The sequence below is a fragment of the Geotrypetes seraphini genome, chromosome 1 (genome assembly GCF_902459505.1).
Source record: "Geotrypetes seraphini chromosome 1, aGeoSer1.1, whole genome shotgun sequence".
NCBI lineage: Eukaryota > Metazoa > Chordata > Amphibia > Gymnophiona > Dermophiidae > Geotrypetes > Geotrypetes seraphini.
This window is the reverse complement of record NC_047084.1, coordinates 315,848,708-315,868,373: the sequence shown is the minus strand read 5'-3', so window position 1 is coordinate 315,868,373 and position 19,666 is coordinate 315,848,708. Positions and strand designations below refer to the sequence as shown.

The 19,666-nt window shown below is 41.6% G+C and overlaps 1 protein-coding gene across 4 annotated transcripts in view; it reads left to right on the top strand.

Annotated features, from left to right (window-relative positions):
- Window positions 1–19,666, top strand: part of AIMP1 (aminoacyl tRNA synthetase complex interacting multifunctional protein 1) — a 127,983-nt gene that overhangs the window by 6,990 nt on the left and 101,327 nt on the right. The window contains exon 1 of one of the 4 annotated variants that reach the window (XM_033956579.1): window positions 16,271–16,292. The exons of the other annotated variants lie outside the window; for them this stretch is intronic. The gene's annotated coding sequence lies outside the window, so the exon portion shown is untranslated. Of the gene's footprint in view, window positions 1–16,270; window positions 16,293–19,666 lie in introns of those variants that run through there. 4 annotated transcript variants of the gene reach the window in all.

The window sequence follows — 19,666 nt, the reverse complement described above, 5'->3', positions numbered from 1 at the left end:
GAGGCCTCGGAGGTATGTCAGGTCTCACGGTGGGAGAATTGGTGGGGTTCTGCACAGGAGGATGGGAAGGAGGGATGGAAATCTACTGCACAGTGGGGTGGGAGGGATGGAAAGCTGCTACTCAGGGGGATGGGTGAGAAGGGAGGAAAGATGCTGATGGAAGTTGAGGAAAGATGCAGCACATGGGGGGAGAGAGGAAAGAGGATGAATTGGGGTGGAGGAGAGGAAGAGGTAGAAAGGAGTAAGAGGGAGAAATTCTGCATATGATGGAGGGGAGGGAGACATGCATGGAGATGAGAGAAATGTTGGACATAGGGTGGAGGGCAGAGAGAGATGGTGCATGGGGAGAGAGAACTAGCAATTATCCCAGGACAAGCAGGCAGTATATTCTCACATGTGGGTGACGTCATCCATGGAGCCCCGACGCGGACAGCTTTTCAAGCAAACTTGAAAGAAATTTCAAGCTTGCTGTGCTGCACCACGCATGTGCATGCCTTCCCGCTCCACTAGAGGGCGCATTTAGTGGAGCGGGAAGGCATGCACATGTGTGGTGACGTCACTCACATGTGAGAATATCTGCCTGCTGTCCCTGGATAACACCTGTTACGGTAAGTAACTGTGCTTTTTGCAAAACTGCAGACAGAAGGCTGATGATAGGAGTGAAAATGTCAGGAAAGAACAATCAAGGCAAATCAGCTAAAAGAGCTCATTTCAAACAGTCCCAATATCTTTCTCAGGCTTCTAAGAATGAACTAGATCAGTGTTTTTCAACCTTTTTACACCTATGAACTGGCAGAAATAAAAAAAATTATTCTGTGGACTAGCATTGGTCCGTGGACCGGTGGTTGAAGAACACTGGGCTATGTCATGGGCCAGACCCCGCCCATCTCTACCCAATATCCACCCCAGACCCCACCCCCATAATAGTACTAATTGCACCTTGCAACGTCAGAGAGAAGTCTTCCGGTTCAGGCGCATGATGCCCGTAGGAGCCACTGTCCGTGGCTTTGTGCACTGAATCAGTTAGGAAGAGGGAGCTGACTCGAAGATAATGCCGCATCGATCGCACCGTGGACCGGCGGTTGAAGAACACTGTTTTGGGCCTGATGCACATGCTGGCCCTGTGGACCAGCAGGAAATTTCTGTGGACTGGCACTGGTCGAAGTTGAAGAACACTGGTTGAAGAACACTGAACTAGATAGATGGCTGTTGTAGCTTGCATATCCTGTTTTATATTATATGCCACATGGCACCTAACACACACTAAAGCTTAGTGTGTGTTAGAAGGGCCCCAGATTTGATCCACACATGGACCTTTAGGGTGTAGAGGAGTAACTTGGCAGTTAGTGCAGCAGCCTGAGAACTATTCCCCTCCATTATCATGTGCAATATTTCTATATCTTTCCTTTGTTACCTCCTTTTCTTTTAAACCACTGCATCAGTTACAGTCTGTTATGTATTCTCCAGTTTAGTTTGCTGGTAGGTGAATTTTTTTCTGAAAAGGCAGTTAAAGGTCACGATCACCCAATACTAAAAACTATAAGAATACTAGGAATCGCCCTAGACACCCAATTGACCCTGATCGATCACACAAACTCGGTGACAAAAAAATGTTTCTCCACCCTTTGGAAACTGAAAACCATAAAAAAATATTTCGACCCTCTATCCTTCAGATAGTACAGTCATTGATTCTATCTACCCTGGACTATTGCAACATCATTTATTTGGGGACACCTAAAAAAACCATAAGAAAATTGAGATTAGTTCAAAACACGGCCGTCCACTTAATATTCAGACTAGTTTCAAGTTTCAAGTTTATTAATTGGCTTGTTCAATCGCTTAATCGGATTTCTAAGCGATGTACAATAAAATATACATATAAGGAAACAAAAACATTACATACAATTAATTAATTATAACGTAAACAAAAGGTAAGAGGGGATGAAATACATTTTTTTATAGTAAAGAAAGAACATACAGGGAAAATACAAAAGGAAATTGAAAAAAGAAAAGTGATCACGTTAGTCCCTTCTACAGAATACTGCACTGGTTGCCAATTGAGGAAAGAATTCTATTCAAATTCTCCTGCTTTTGCTACAAACTAATCTGGGGAATGGCCCCCAACTACCTTCTACCCCACTTCGAATTCTACTCCTCCATTAGATCTACCAGAAACCGCAACCTTTTTGCACACCCGAAAATTGCAGGCTGCAGATATCGAACCTTCCTGGACAGAACCTTCAAGTTCCAAGCTGCCAGACACCAATCTTGGCTAGGTTATTTCATGGATGTAGCTAGGATGACCTACAGCGTCTTCCGGAAAGAATTAAAGACCACTTTGGTTAAGAAATTCATGTCCTAGCCCAGTGGTCTCAAACTCAAATCCTTAGCAGGGTCACATTTTGGATTTGTAGGTACTTGGAGGGCCTCAGAAAAAAATAGTTAATGTCTTATTAAAGAAATGACATTCCTTAGCAAAGCAGCAGATGAATCCAGAGACAAGTGGGAATAGCTCACATCGACCAGCAGGTGGAGATAGAGAAACTGATTAACAGTTGGCCTTATAGCCTGGTATTCCTTCTGTCTATTCAGTTTGCTCTATCTCCCAGCAGGGGAAAGTCGCTATTCCAATAGCTCCTGGATTTTGGCTGGAAATTTCAATTGCTCCTGTTGGGATTTTCTCTTCAGTGAGCTTACCATTAATTCTATTTCTCCTGTTGAGATTGTTCTCTTCAGTGAGACAGGGGTGTCCGGCTGAAGGGTGCCGGCTTTAGAGGTTACACTTGGGCCCTCCCTTGTCCCTGCCTCACCCTCCCTCCTTTGATAGAGGGTCAGTTTGAGTCCCTATATGGATATATTTTTTCTTCTTTCCCATCCAAAAAAAAAAAAAGGGACTCCACAACTCCAGCGCTGCATTTTTTGCCCCGCTAGGGCGGAGCTGCCGGCATTTCCAGGCATCTAATGGCCTTGTTCAATGAGTTGTGAGTATGTGTAGTTTTGTGGTGTGTGATAGCTATGTGCTCTTATTTTAATCGGATTTCATGTGCGGTGCAGTTTCAGTTGTTCGGGGGTCGCTTCGGGGGGCCTAACACGCGAATGCAGGAGCCAGTTCCGTCACGCGCATGTGTTTGTAAAAACTTCTGTTTTTCTCCCCTAACTCTGATGCTGCGGCATTGCTAGTTCCTGGGGAGTGTTTTTCTTAGCGTTGCCGTGACCCATGAGGAACGGCAGGTTTGTGCAGCTCCCGGGGTGGCCTCGGGGAGTTGAGAACGGCTCTGGGGGCATTATGCAGTGGCGGGACCGGAACCGAGTCTTGCCGGAGCGCGAGTGGCGCGTGCTTGTTCTCCGCTGCGGTGGAGACACGGGCGCATTTCATACTTTCCCTGCCCGGGGAGTATTTCACAAGGGTGCGCTGAAACTGCAGGCTTCTATATTTGCCCCAGCTTTGCGCTCTGAGGCTGTATCAGCATGGTTCTCGGGGCCGGCCTGTGTTGGGGCGAAAGAGTCGCGCGCTTAAGAGGCCTGCCTCACGTTGCTCGAGGGGTTCATGTGAGGCAGCTGTTTTTTCCTCACGTCCCTCAGTTTTCCTTTGTGGGCTGTGTACTTCTGTTTGAGCTGAGTGCTTCAGTTCTGTTTTTTACAGCCCTGGTTGGGAGCCGGCTGGTCTTACCGCGAACAGGCCACGCGCTTGCCGCGACGTTCTATATGTTTGGTTCTGCAGCTGACAGTTTAGTCAGACACGTCGGCCCTGTTATGACCGGCTTTGTTCCGGTTTGCGGGGTTCATTGATGGCTGTGAAGGTTCCAGGGATGTCTCTTGTCGAGAGGCAGCTGGTTGTTCTTCGGGCGGTCCAGTTTTGTCCCTATGCCCTCGCACCAGTGGTTCTGCCATAAGTTTGGCCGTCTACGCTTAGTGGGGGCAACGCCATGGGTTGGCTGTGGCACGGGGCGGTAGGTGACCAGAGAGTGCCCATATTTCTTTCAGGTGGTGCGGTGCCTCATACAAAAAAAAAAAAAAAAAAACACGGTTTTTTACAGCCTATTCTGAGAGGCAAGGTAGGACCAGAGCTGAAGGATTGGGAGCGGCTATTGCTCAATAAGTAAAAGCCCTGTGCTCCTCTTCCAGAGATCATGGGTTCAGATCCCAACCAGCTCTCCCAGCACATTTTATAATTGTGGCATTCTACCTTGCAGGTGCACCTTGATGATCTCACAATGAGATCACCATTTAAGTATGTCGGTATTACGAGTTGGTTGACTCTCTTGGGACCTGATAGTCTTTGGTCTGGTCACCTGTTGGAAAGGGGGGCAGTGGTGTCCTTTAGATTCTTCCATGAGATTCGGCTACTTTCCTTCCTACCCATCTGCTTGTTTCAGATGTATTCCAGGCAGTCTCTTTGTCGGTCTGTTGCTGGTTTCTTTCTCTGAGCTTCTCTTCTTCAGTTAGTTGAATGTGCCTTCACATTTCCTAGAAGCTCTTTTCTCCTCTTCTATGAGTTGGCATTTCAGGGTAGGTTCCTCACGGTAAGGTGGAATGCGTTTCTCCCCGGTGTCGGAGGCGACTGTGTACAGTTTATTTTCTTCAGTCTCCCAGTTTTCGAACTGTTTGATGGGTTGCTGTATGCACCTTGATTTGGGGTTTCCCCTAAGATAATGTCGTTCTTCTTAAAGTTCCTCCATTGCTCATCCTGCCATTTACTGACTTTTTTGCACTGCATTCTGTGTGAATCCTAAACCCTTCCAGGGCCTTGGCGGGCTTTCTCATGGGGGAGTAGTCTCTATCCTTCAACGGCAGGGACTGTGTGTTTTTTCTTAAGGTTACTTGTCCCTTTGCCTCCTCCTCAGGTTTTCTGTTCGTTCATGAAGTCCCCATGTTTTGGGGTTCTCTTTAATTGCTTTCCGCGTCCTCGGGACGGGTCTAGTAGTTCTGGAGAATCCGATACCTACATGGTGGCCATGACGGGGGCATGGGGCAGACTAGATACCATTCTGCTAACGTAGTTCTCAGAGTTCCACTTTTCGGTTGCCTACCTGGGAGTCGATTTCCTTTTTTTTCTATAAACTCCGATGCAGCACTAAGTTTGCCTGCCTCTCTTAGAGCAGCGCTTTTGGATTTAGCACTTGCCATTTCGTCTAGCTGTAGCTTCACGAACGCTTAGTGGAGGTGGGCGATGGTACCGTTTTGGCGCTTCCAGGCGATTCATCCAATTTCTGCTAGTCTGCCTGTTGTCTCGGATGACTTCCTGACATTTGTCTGAAGCAAGAAGGGTGGTTTTCCTTTCCTCAGTTCTTTATACATGCAGCTGGGCATTTTGGAGACACGGGTGTTTCTGCCAGAAACTTAGGTGTAGATCTCAGTTTCAGATTGGCATTCTTCTCCACTTCCCAGGGCGATGAACAAGGGATTCTGTATAGTTTCTATGATCCTTAGTGCTGACTACACTGGGGATTTCGGCTTGCTTTTCCCTTCTTTCGCTACAGCAGTCGTCTTTTGTGCTGGTGGTTTCCGGTATCTCCATTATTTGGATGGCTCCCCATGCATCTCTAGGTTTGTTTTAGTGGCTCGGCGTGATTCTCTTTTCAAGACATGCCTGGGTCTTTGCTGAACTAGCTTTTGACCACCGCCCATCCCGGACGGTCGGGGTGAGGAGACTCGTTGGCTTCCGTCCGCAGCTATAGGGGTCAGGACTTTGGAGGCAGCTCAGTAATGGTTCTTTCTTCTACTCTTGAACAGGGTCAGGCTACTTTGCTGGAGCCTCAGATCTTTCCTCAAGAAGGCCGTTGGGGGTCCTTTTGGATCAGTATTTGGACGGGAGTATTTCTCTACAGCTTGGGCAGTATGTGTTGTACTCAGTTGGCAGGCGACGTTGTTCGACTTCCATTGGGTGCACTGTCATCTTCAGATTCTGTTGGCTAATCCTTTCATGCATCTGGATAAGAGTTTAGATAGACTCTCCATGATATCTGAGCATAGACCATTTCTTGTTTGGTACAGAGTAAGGTATACTCTGGAGAGTGGGCATGTCAGTACTTCTAATATCTTCTCCATTCGGGATATTGAGTTTGGGGCTCTGGCGTTCTTGCTCTTTTTGTGAACATGAGATCACTTGGGTCAAGTTCGCATGGCCTCGTCTCTCGTTTCTAGGCTTCCTTGCTTATCCGGCGGACCCAGGGAGTGGCAGTTATAGGAGGTTGATGCGTGGCTCCTTTATCGCCTCTGCCATCTCTTTTTCTATATTACCCTCTGCCTGATCATGGCTTGGTTTGGCCATCTCGAGCTCGACTGCTGGGCGCGGGTTTGTAGATTCTCTGGATTAGCGGCACCATCCTTGTTAGACGTATTTGTGAGTATTTAGACAGCTGGGATACAGATATGTCCGGGTATCTGTCGTTGCTCACCTGGGGACCACTCAACATGGATATTAGTACTACTGTAGTATTCAGACCTAGCTTTTTGGAGGTCTTGGCTGCCTTGTACTGGTTAGGCATAGCGCGTTTTTTTTCTGCGCTTATCTGGGTGCTACGGACATCTTCTACTGTGGTTTCTACTTCCTTTTGGAGGTTTTTAGTTTCCTTTCTTGGGTATTTCTTATCATTTGGACCACTCCAGGGTTCCTTTTTTGACACAAGTGTATTGCCAAGGGCTGAGTGTTCAGTACCCTTCAGCTTCTTGAGCCTTTCGTGGCTTGTTACAAGGACGGAGTAAGTTACTCTTCGTTTCCTTCTCAGCTTTATGTGGTTCAGTTCCTAAACAGAGTGCGGTATGTTTGGGCACCTCATGGAAAGCCCGGTTGGAAGTACATTCTTCACGTATTTCTTCGCAGTTTACCGAATGCTGTATTTCATCCTTATCTTTGAGGATTCCAAAGGGCTGTGCTGTTGAACAGGGTGTTCGTGTGGCCATGGCTTCAGCTCTGCAATCTTCTATGTTGCAGTCCTTGTTCACCGGGGATTCCTATTTCTGATTTCCAAAATATAGGGTATCAGTTCAGATGGTACCACTATATCTTTCTAAGAGGATGTCATCCTTTCTTTGACGGCATGCTCGCTTTCCCTTCCTTCCTTCCTCCTTCCTGGGAGGGGATATTGGGAGCAGTGCTTTTATTCACTATTTTTTTTTTTGGATACGTAGGGTGCGTTCTCCGCGACCTCGGTTCTAACAACTGTTTGTGAGATATATCTCCTTTTGATATTCTTCAAGGGACGCCTCAGGCGTATAGCGGCGTCCGTTGCCTACTTCGCTCAGTGGGTCCAGGAGGACATTCTTTATGCTTGCAGGCTGGCGGAGGAGCGGGTGGTGATTGAACTTCAGGACCATTCCGCTGGAACGCTAACTACTTCTTGGGCTCAGCCCAGAAGTTTTTTTCCCTTGGAGGAGATTTGTCGCACGGCTAACTGGTCTTCCGAGAGTACCTTCTCTCCACGTCTCTGCATGGATGTGTGAGCACATACGATATGAGTTTTTTGGATGCTTCGGTGGTTGCGGAGGCGGCGTTTGCTTCCCACCCAGATTGAGAATTGCTTTGCTACATCCCACTTGTCTCTGGATTCATCTGCTGCTTTGCTAAGGAAGGTAAAATTATGTTCTTACCTGATAATTTTCTTTCCTTTAGAAGCAGCAGATGAATCCAGAGCCCCACCCCTTCGATAATATTCCTGTCGCCGGGTTAGGTTGCACCTTTTCGGTTGAGTTATGGTTGGTAGTTGAATTCTAAGATTTATGGATTGTTCAGTAGCTACGGGAAAGAAGTTTTTTTTTCTGGATGCTCATTCTCTTGTTCTGGATGCTTGGGCAAGGAGCATAACTGAATAGACAGAAGGAATACCAGGCTATAAGGCCAACTGTTAATCAGTTTCTCTATCTCCACCTGCTGGTCGATGTGAGCTATTCCCACTTGTCTCTGGATTCATCTGCTGCTTCTAAAGGAAAGAAAATTATCAGGTAAGAACATAATTTTACCATTTTGCATGAGGTAAAAAAACTCTTTATATTTTATAAATCTTTCCTTTTGCTAAGTCTTAATAATAATATTGTAATTTATAGCTAGAAGACATATGATAAAGAAACTGTTTTATTTTACTTTTGTGATTACGATAAACATACCGAGGGCCTCAAAATAGTACCTGGAGGGCCGCGGGTTTGAGACCACTGTCCTAGCCAGACTTTCTCTCCGCGAACAAAACTCCCACACCTTACCCTGAATTTCTTCTTCATACTAGGTATCCTACATTCTTTGTTTGTTTACAAAAAAAAAAAAAAATTTCCTCTCCTCAATGGTTACCCAGATACTCGCTGGTGTCCTACCATTTTCAATGTATTATGTATAATAGTTAATTCTTATACTGCAACCTATGTTTACTTTTGCTTCTAACCACCTTGCACCTGTAATCACTGACCGCTCAGTGACCTCCTATCTATTTAATTTACTGTAATTCGCTGATTGTACAGCTATTCTTCATTGTGAACCGCCTAGAAGTCGCAAGATTATGGCGGTATAGAAAAATAAAGTTATTATTATTATTAATAACTCCTAATAAATAAAGTCAATGAATAGCAATTATGGTTTAGAGATGGTGTAGTTAGAACATTATTACATATTGGAAAGGGGAGTTCTGTGAATAGTGACTTGGTCTGCATTTTTGGGATCCTTTAGTTGTCATGTGACTTCATATGCCTGTAGCAGAAACTTGAAAAAGAACACTGACAAAATGGGTGTTCCTGCAGTTGGTGTTCTTGGCTTGTACACTGTACTAGGGGGGAGAAGGGGAAGGGCTCCACCTGTTCACCCTTTTTTACCATCATGGGTATGTTAAGCCAGCAGTAAGTCATACAAAGCTTAGCTGAGTCACTTACTGCATTGCATGTAAAATTGATTTGTATTTTCTTTGCAGAATGTAATGTTAAAAAAAATTATACTTGTTAACTATAATGTTAAAAAAATTATAGTTAGCATGGATTTCATAGTTCTTTGAATCTAGACCCCTGGAAATCTTCATGCATCTCTCAGGCTTGTGTGGCCTGAGGATTCAGCATTTGACTCCTAGATTCAGCTGTGAGAGACAATGGAACAGGTAGAATAATGGCTCACTTCTCTGCATCTGCTCTTTTTCTTAATACGGCTTACCTCTTTCACTGTTGAAATAAAAAACCAGTTATCATTTATCTTAAACCAGATCGAATACTGGACTAACAATTTTAAGCTGAAACTTAATAATAAAAAAACTAGATTCTTTCTCGCCAGTCCAAACGAAAAAATTACAGATACATTAATTCAACTCAACAGACATGAATACCCAATAGTGACCTCTACCAAAATCCTGGCAGTTACGCTAGATGTCATCTAACCCCAATCGAACATACAGATTTATTGGTAAAGAAATTGTATTTTTTTTTGCTTTGGGGAAATTGCGGACCATTAAAAAATACTTCGACTTTGCATCGTTTAGTCGGCTAGTACAGACGATGATTCTATCTATATTGGATTATTGTAATATAATTTATCTAGGATCTTTTAAATATAATTTAAAAAGATTGAAAGTAATCCAAAATACAGCTGTCAGATTAATATTTGGTTTGAAAAAGCAGGACCATGTAAGCCCATATTATCGCAAATTACATTGGTTACCCATTGAAGCAAGGGTTTTATTCAAATTTGCTTGCATATGCTTCAAATTGATATTTGGACTGTCTCCCATCTACTTTATCTCTCATTTCCAGTTGTACAGGTCTACAAGGGATACCTGTAATTTCCATCTTTTTTCCTATCCTAAGATAAAATCCTGCCGCTACAAGACGTTCTTGGACCAGACGCTTGCATTTCAAGCAGGCAAACTGCAAATTTGGATAGGTGAATGTATCCATCAAGCCTCATCATACTGTTGCTTTCGGAAATTAGTGAAAACTAATTTTTTTGATAAATTTATTACTTAAACCAAAGGTCTTGAAATTTTAATTATGTATTTAATTACAGAACTATGTACTAGGAAAGTCCTGATACAGTAGTATGCAGTTTTATTGCTGTGTTTTAAATGATTGTTTTTAACTGTCATAATGTAAGCTCCCCTTTGAGGAAGTAATCATGTATCTTATGTACAGTTGTACTTTTCACTGAATGTTCAGTACTCTTATGTAAACCACCTAGAACTGCTGGTGACGGCGGTATAAAATAATAAAATTGTTGTTATTATTATTATTTATAGCTATCAATTAGAGCATAACTCCTAATGAAAAAGACATTTCTTTATTCTCTCAGAAATTTTTGTATTTTCTTTTTTAAAAGAAGCAGTTCTTCCTGCTATTTTTGCCCAAGCCTGCTTCATTATACTTGTGCAGCATAAACATATATCGGAAATAATGTCTGAATTGTTGTCCAGTCCTGGGCCAGATTACTGTAACACCTTGCTGCATTACTTTGTAGGTACAGAAGATGATGTCTTTACAGAAACTTCTGAGGTGTTGGTTTAGTTTGGAATGTTCCTCTCTATTCTGCTACTGTGATAAAAGCCCTTTTGATGAAATAGGTCAACTACCAGGGTACTTTTGAAATGTTTGTTTGTAAAATGGTTGTTCAGGATGGACATCTCCAGCATAAGGAGACATCTTTCTCACATATTTTCAAGCAGGAAATCTGGACATATTTCCTGTTCAAAAATTGCTATAAGATATTTTGTACGTTATGAGCATGACATCCCAATTCTGACTTGGCATTCTTTCAAAAATGCCCCCCATGTAGCAAAGGACAAACAGAATCTGTAACATGAGCATATAAAAAAAATTAGATAGAAATAAAATGTTGTGTTATGTTTCTCCCGCAATACCTTGCAGTTCAATGCAGGTAAAAAAAACAATAAAAAAACTTCATAAGCAGTGAATTACAAGTATAACTCACACAATTAATATGACAATCATAAATAAATATTTAAATGCTGTACATATAAAAAAATTTAAACAAGTAGGTTTCAAGCAGTTTTCTAAACTGGAGATAAGATGTAGAATTTAATTTAAAAAAGCATGAATTTCTGATTCCCAGCTTGCTGTCTGCTAAGAAAGCAATATATCCTGAAATTTCTTAAACATGTATCCTCTGGCCGGGAGAAAGACAAAGAATGGCAGATTTTGCGAAGAGTGAAGAGAATTATTAAATGCAAAGTGATCCAGTAAATAACCAGGTAGCAAAGCATGAAGTGCCTTATAACAAAAACAACCTAACTTAAACATAATACAGTACATGCCTTCAACAGTAACTAACTTATGAAAATAATGTGTAATATGATCTGATCTTTTTAAATTGAAAATCAGCCAAACCGCCATGTTTTGTAACATATAGACCCTTCGAAGTTGCTTCTTGATACCAGACCACATAACTATATTGCAATAATTGATAACTGATAAAACTAGACTGCCAACGCCTCTCATCTGGGGCACACTAGTTTGCGATACACTGGCTTAGACAATTAATAGGCAGTATATAAATAACTAAAAATTTTTAAAAAGATGAGGTTTTCTGCTGATAAACCACTTTACATCTACATGGATAATAAAGAAAATATGATACCCCCAAAGAAGTTACCTTTAGATTTTAATGTGAGAAATAATCTGTCTCTGCATCTATATCTCCCTTTTAACATTGGATAAATTTTAATTGTACACCCTCAAAACTTCTTATCCTTCCTATGAAATAAAACTTAAAAATTCAATCCCTATCATATTCCTAAAGAAAAGTAGCCAACAATGTAGCAATATCCATATTTTACAGGAACAAAGTAGAAATATTTAATTTGGCCGTATCTACTACTTTTGTTGACTTCTTCCAGGGATTCATCTGTTCTTTAATGAATCAATAGTCAAACTCGATTTAGTTGACAAATGCACTATTCCAAAAGATGGAAGTGCTGCTTCTAGAATTTCCAGTACTTCTTTCCAATAACTTGGAAACATGTCTTAAGGAGAAACAGAATCCACTTTAGGAAATTTTGGCATTCTTATATTCCCCCATTTCATGAAGTTTTCCATATTTTCCATTTCTTGCAAATTCAAGCATGTTTCCTTAACAGCAACTACTGAAGACTCCCAGGAAGACTGTTTCTCTTCCATCTTAACAACTGACTATTCATAACAATCACTCCTACTGCTCAAATTGCATAGCCATGGTAGAGCATTTTAGTATGGGCTCTTGACACTCATTCAATACTACGGCTTGATAAAAGGAGGCCATAGTTTTTTATAGTTAATAAAAAATATAATTCCGATTGCAATTCATGAAATGATTTAAGTTGGCTGGTTGTCCAAATATTGCAATCTTGCCAGCATTTCCAGGAATATGCTATATCAGCATGATCGTGTTATGTTGCAGTTCCATTTTAGCAATCACAAGAGACTCTAATCTTGAAACACACAGAACAAAATAGCTATGGCATTATATAGAAACCATTTCTTTCTTTTTTTTAGTTCAAATATTCTTTATTAAAGAAATTTTTTTTCAAAAAAACAAAACACATAACAGAATAACCATGAGCAGTACCTGGATCAGAAAAAAAGGCTGAAAAATAGAGACATAAGCAAAGGCATTGTGCATACACTAGAAATCAGAAACACAATATAAAAAAATCATGAAGAAGGTTCATGAAAATACATATTGTTGGAAAGAAGACCACGTACAGGCAACTTTATATGAACGAGAAGTATATAAAGAACTGTGTAATTCAAATTTGTATGTTAGGCAAACTAAATTCCACAACATAGACACGTAAATCTCTCTGAATTTTCCAGTTTTTTAGGATCACTTTAAGAGCTAAAGCAAATAATAGATCAAATGATCTAGCTTGATCCTCAGTTAATACATCCCCCAACACTGTGCTTCTCCAGATCACAATGGAAAGAGTAAGCTGGACTCAGAAAAAAAAAATCTGGCAAACAATGGACCAAACCACATCCCAGAAGGGCTTTAGAGTTTTACAAGTATAGAGCAAATGAGTTAATGTTCCACAGTCAGCTTGACAATGCCAACAAACATCAGAGGACAAGTGACCAATATGCTCAGGTATCTCAGTGCTCACGAGCTGTGCAGAAGAAATCCACTCTATCTTTTGAATCCCTCCTACTTTACCAGAAGTCTCTGCTGCCCCCTTCAGTTTTTCCTTCTGCGTATGTCAGAAAGGATCTCTAGTCTGCTGCTCATTTCTTTATTTTTGTCTGTCTTTTCGCAGTCTTTTTTGCTTCCTTTCAGTGCTAAGAGCTTTCAGAGTTGAGGATACATGTCTTTCAGGAAGCTGCTAAAAACTGATTTGTTTGATAAATTTGTAGATTGATGTCTTGAATCTTGACTGGTAAATTGTATATTGATTTTAAATTATTTTAGTTTGATTTTAATGAATTTTAAGTCAATTGTATTTTACTTATTGATTGTATAATTTTTCTCTATATGTGAACTGCCTAGAACTATGGGCTCCTTTTACGAAGCCATGTTAGAAGCTTTATCGCACGCAACTTTTTAGCGAGCGCTAACCCCGCATTAGCAGGCGGTAGCGGCTAGTGCGGCCGGCAAATTAGCACATGCTATTATGCGCGTTAAACCGCTAACACAGCTTCATAAAAGGAGCCCTATGTGGTGTGGCAGTATACAAAAATAAAATTATTATTATACAGCTCTGCCTGCATGAAGGAGAAGCAGACTGCAGTCTTCAGCTGAAGGCTAGTCACTTGTGGTACTTGTTGGCCAGCCTGCAGAAGCTTATTTGGAGCATTGCTTGTCTATTGCATTGCAGGGACCTTTACGGCCTTGCGGTATATAAACTGACTATTATTATTATTATTAGGAGCTCAGCAGGGTTTCACAGGGTTCCAGCTGCGTTTTTATCTCCCCCCTCCCCCCCCCTTTTTACTTCTTTGGGTCCACAGTAGCTGGAGGTTTAATGAGACACCGGTTATACTAGCAAGCCCAAAGATTCAGCACTGGAAGGGTGTTCTGTTTTTAGGCAGTGATTTCTTCTCCCAGATCCAGCTACCTTTGGAGCTGAGGCAGGCTGCAGCACATTGCCAGCACAGGTCACAATGAGTAAGCTGTCGTAGCCTATAAGGAAAATACGGGGTGGGGGAGTCTGTCAATCTTGTTTCTAAAGGTTTCTTCCTGTTCCTTTAGATTCCTCCACCTCTAAAATCCTGAATTTTTTTTTTCTTTTTGTTTAAGTGTTTTGGAGCCAAAATGCTGCAGTAGTGGCCGTTTTGGATTTCCAGATTTATTTAAGTTCTCTAGAAGCTTCAAATTACCTTGTTTTGCCTCAAAACTGGCAGGGATAGAGTCCTCTGGCTCTTTTAACCCTAACTCATGCCAGGTTTGCACTGGATGGGCACCTGAAGAGTGCCCTTGTGCCACGTGCCGCACAGCACGTAAAGGGGGATGGGAGCAGTCGGCTTAGCCTGCCCTTTACTCTCTAGGGCCGAAGAATAGGTGGGAAGCCTGTTGTTTGGAGCTGAATTCCTTCTAGAGCCCCAGAATGGTGGGTGTCTTAAATGCAGGGACGCAGAGGCCGTGCAACTCAAGAGACGTAAGCTGGAGTCCTATTCAGGAGCCTTAGCACTGCCTAATATGGCATTTTCTCTGGAATTTGATTATTTGATGTGAAGAGCCTTTCAGGACAGCCATACTTCCAAAGGGAAGTCTAGCAATGCACCTGAAGGCGCATGAGGGGGGCGGGGGCTCCCAGGGTGCATCTGCTTCATTGTCTGAGGCTGGCCAGGACCTAGGGGGACTTTCCGAAGAAGATTGATTATCTTCCTTCACACCAGGTCTTGGAGATGCCTATTATATCTATCTAATTCTCCCATCTTGTTTCTTAGGCTACTTGTTTCTTAGGCATTTGCATAGTACATCATAGTGTATCCTATGTACATAGAGTGTACCCTTAGTACATCTTATAATACATAGAGTGTATCCTATCTACCATTTGCTTAGCAGTTGGCATGGATAATTTCCAATCTTTAAAATCAGCCTGCTCTGTATTTAAGGAAACCTGGTCTACCATGGCCTGTATTGCAATCTTGCTTTCGGGATGCTCTGTCTTCCCTTTTATGATGATACCTTGTTCTGAACCATGTCCTTTTGAGTGACTTGTTGGCCTTTTCCCATTTTCTAGTTTAAAAGCTGCTCTGTCTTCTTTTTAAAAGTTGGCTCCAGCAGCCTGGTTAAACGCTGGTTAAGGTGGAGCCCATCTTTGCAGAATAGATTTCCCCTTCCTTACTATGTTGCCCAGTTCCTAACAAATCTAAAATCCTCCCTGCACTATCATCTCATCCATGCATTGAAACTCGAGCTCTGCCTGTCTCTTGGGTCCTTCGCATGAAACAGGGAACACTTCAGACAATGCTACTCTGGATTCTGGATTTTAACTTCCTACCTAAGAGCCTAAATTTAGCTTCCAGATCCTTCCTACTATATTTCCCTATGTCATTGGTACTCACATGTACAAAGACAGCAGGCTCCTCCCCAGCACTGTCTAAAATCTTATCTAGGTGACTCGTGAGGTCTACCACCTTCATACCAGGCAGGCAGGTGACCAAGCTATCCTCATTTCCTCCAGCCACCCAGCTATCCACATACATAATAATCGAATCTCCCTCTATAATGGCCATCCCATCCCTTCCCTCGTGGGCAGAAGCCCCTGGAGATTCATCCTCGTTGTGAGAGGACTTTGTATCCCCTGGTGGTCCCCTTCTCCACCAGGGTGATGCTCTCCTTTAAGAAGCCTCCAAGGCAGCACAGAGGCTTCCAGAGTAGAGGTGGGACTTTTCTACAATGTCCCTGTAGGTCCCTCTATGTACTTCTCTGTCTTCCTCAGCTCCTCCAAGTCTGCTACTCCAGCCTCAAGACATCGAACCCATTCCCTGAATGCAAAGAGTTCTTTGCACCGAGTACACATGTAAGACCTCTCACCAACTTGGAGATAATCAAACGTGGCGGTGCAAAAGACTGGATAGCCCCCATCTTACTGCTGCTAGTATATTAATATTGACAATTTCTTTAAGTTGCTGCTAGAGTTGGAAAATGTACATGAAGGTCCCCTATCTGTTGTTTTAAGGAAAGCACAAGCTTGGTATAAAATTTTTGGTGACACACCAGTGAGTCTTGACGCATTGGCTGAGAACCACTGAGTTAGAAGAATGTTTTCAGGACTGCAGGGTAATGAAATGACTATAAATGACTGACGGGTGCCATCTGCTGCTGGCCCACGTTAGCGAATGGGCAGAAATTCTTCCTTCCCAAGACAACTAAGCAATTCGTTCTTCATTATTGTTAGGTAATGTATGCAAAATAACTTTCTACCTCTAACCCCTGTAGCTATCAAAATGGTATCTTCATTAATGCTCTTTCCTCTATACTTTTAATTTACAAAACAGCAGGTTTTTTAAAATTTGCTTTCCACTTAGTACAGTAATGAGGTGAAACGTATTCCAGGTTTATTTTAAAGTTTGAGGGTTGTACTATAATTTTTGTAATGAATTATTTTAAATTGATTACTTCCTCACAACTCTGTGATAGCAGAGATGGTATTCATGTAAAGCAAAGATTTTAGCTCAAGGATCTGTATTTCAGGCTAGTTGCCAGAGAGACCATGCTACATGTCTGTGCAGTTAGCTTGCCTGCTGATAAAGATTTACTTTTAGACCTTTTCAGTCTGGATGTATTTAAGAAGCCAGCTGTGGTTTTTGCAAGTGCCATCATTTCAGAGATATGCAGTTTGATTTTCCTTTCTGCCATGTAATACAGTTTAAAACCTGAAAGCCATAAAATGCAAGGAAAAAAGTTCATTAAATTCATACAAGAAGCTGTTTGAAAAATCTAACTTACTTTCACAGGTTTTGAGTGTTCTGTATAAACTGCTTAACTAATCACTTTCCACTAAGAACTACTGTATAAGAAGGAATTCCTGATGGCCTTATAGTGCAACCATCAGTTCTTACCGAAGATTGTCCTTAAATGCTTGATCAGTCCATTTCCCCATATCTCTAATGTATCCCTTTCAATTAAAATCTGAAAACCATAAAATGCATGCAAAAGCATTAAATAAATTAATGCTAATATCTCCTTTGCAAGTCTCTCAGTTTTCTCATCATTGTTTCCTTGCCCCCCCCCCTCCCCTGAGGCAGGCACAGAAACCCCAAAGGAGGCATTCCTCCCTCTGAGATGTTGTCATCAAAATGGCTGCACCCAGCACTGCCTGGTATATTCTGGGATGCACCAAGTGTAGCCTAACTACCAAATAAGGGAGTTTCTCTGAAGACAAGCAGGCATAATATTCTCACATGTGGATGACGTCATCCACTGAACCTGATACGAACATCCAAGTGCACTTTCATTTTAAATTTTTAGGCAGTGCCAATTAGGGTAGTCCAAAAATTTAACACACTTCATTTGTCCACATCATTCCAGCCTTACTGTTGCCCTAGTGGGGAGTGGCAAAGGATGCTCGAAGTCCCGAGAGACTAGCACCTACTTATCACCTATCCTGAGGCTATCACAGACTGAAGAGTTTTCATGCAAAAATGCTGGACATTCACCCCTATCAGATTCAAGATGATCCAAAAAGAGCTTCCTTTCTTTGAGACAAGGAAATAAATTGAATAACCCTCAGGCTCTGGTCTGCCACTGGGACAGACTCCACCATCCCCAGCTTGAGAAGATGCTGCAGAGTAAGGGCAACAGCCTACAGCATATCCCCTAGGCAGTGGGAGTAACTCAGCCATCAACACTACACTTGGTCCACATATCATAACTGATGGGGTCAATCTAGAGCCACCAGGATAAGATGAGGATGCCATACAATCCATGTTAAGAGTTGGTCTATCAAGAAGCCACAGAGGGAAAATCTACAGAGGCTCCTAGTTCATGTCACACAGACACATAGGCCCTCTTTTACTAAGGTATGCTAACCAATTAGCGTACGCTAAACGCTAACACATGCATGTTAGTCTATAGACACATTAGTGATTAGCGCGCGCTAAATCGATTAGCACACACTAATTAGTTGGTGCACCTTAGTAAAAGAGGGGGACAGAAAGACATGTTTAATACTTGATGACATTCCTGAATATTTTGTTTGTTGAATGTTTCTGTATTTTATTCAAAATCAATAAAAATATTGAACTTAAAGAAAAGAAAGACGTAAGTGTTTCACAAACTAGTATAGAGCATATTCAGGGGAACACAATTTCTAAAATCTTATAAAATCCTTATTAAGGTTTACTAAAGAAATATGAAAACAAACAATAACACATACAGAAGATGGCAGCAGATAACTATATTATTGTATGGACTCTCCAATCATTGCAAACATGCCTAATTTAGCTTTCACACATATGTTCCTACATTTTGGAGTTTGATGAATTGCATTATTTTTTGCAAAAACATCATTCTTTTAAGCTTTTCTGTACTATATTCTTTAATTTAGTAGCGTGAGAAAATAGAACAAATGTGGAGAACAAATAGGAATGAGACTGTTCTTGAGTGTAGTAAGATCAAGGCAGTGAGTCAGAAGGTGGGAATAGAAAAGGTATATTGGATGATTTAGGACTCCTTTTACTAAGGTGCGCTAGCGTTTTTAGCGCACACAGGAAATTACCGCATGCTACGTGGCTAGAACTAACGCCAGCTCAATGCTGGCGTTAAGGTCTAATGTGTGTGGCAATGTAGCATGCGCTGTTCCGCGCATTAAAGCCCTAATGCAGTTTAGTAAAAGGAGCCCTTCATTTTATTGAATAGTAAGCCCAAAACAAAATGCTCCATCAAGGAGGAGTATTCCCACTATTTTGTGTTGCAGATTCAGATAATCGCACAGTATCTGCTCCCGGTTATTTATTTACTCATTCATTTAAAAAAAAAAAAAAATTCCAACCCGCTTAAACATAAGCGGTTTATGAAATGCAATCATCATATTACAAATAGACAAAACAAATTCATCTAAAACGTTCACAATTAGTATCATAACTCTAAAAGTCTCCACAAACAAAGTTGTTTTCAATACTTTCTTAAACTTCTGACTATCAGAAATCAACCTCAACGGTCCTGTCAGATTATTCCATAAAAGTACACCTTCGACTGAAATCATAGATACTCATATTAACATAACATACTTTTGATAATTCATCTGTTGATAGTCACAGCGTTCCCTCTGATCTTAATGTTCTGAGAGGCTGATAAAGCTTCATCACCTGAGTCAGGTACCAGGGAATATTGCAGCGAATAACTTTAAAAATTAACACAGACGCATGCACTGTAAGGGCTGCTTTTATAAAGGTACGCTAGCCGCTACCACCTTTTTTTAAGTAGGCGTTAGTTTTTTGGCTAACGCGCACTAATCTTGTGCGTGCGCTAAAAACGCTAGCGCACCTTCGTAAAAGGAGCCCTAAGTGTAATGTGCAAGCTGGCATGCTGCTTCCTCAGCCATTCTCTGCCCATTCCATAACCCCTGAAAGAAAAATTCTGAAAAATTCAGTAATGTGCAATTTAAGCATGACAGGTAAATTGCCACAAATTGATGTGATTCTGTGATAGCAATTTTCTATACACGAACTGTACATTAAAAGCTTAATACCCTCCAATAGAAGATCCCTCTTAATTATTATTTCAGTTTGATTACATGTTCCATATTATACTTGCCTGTAACTCAGCTTG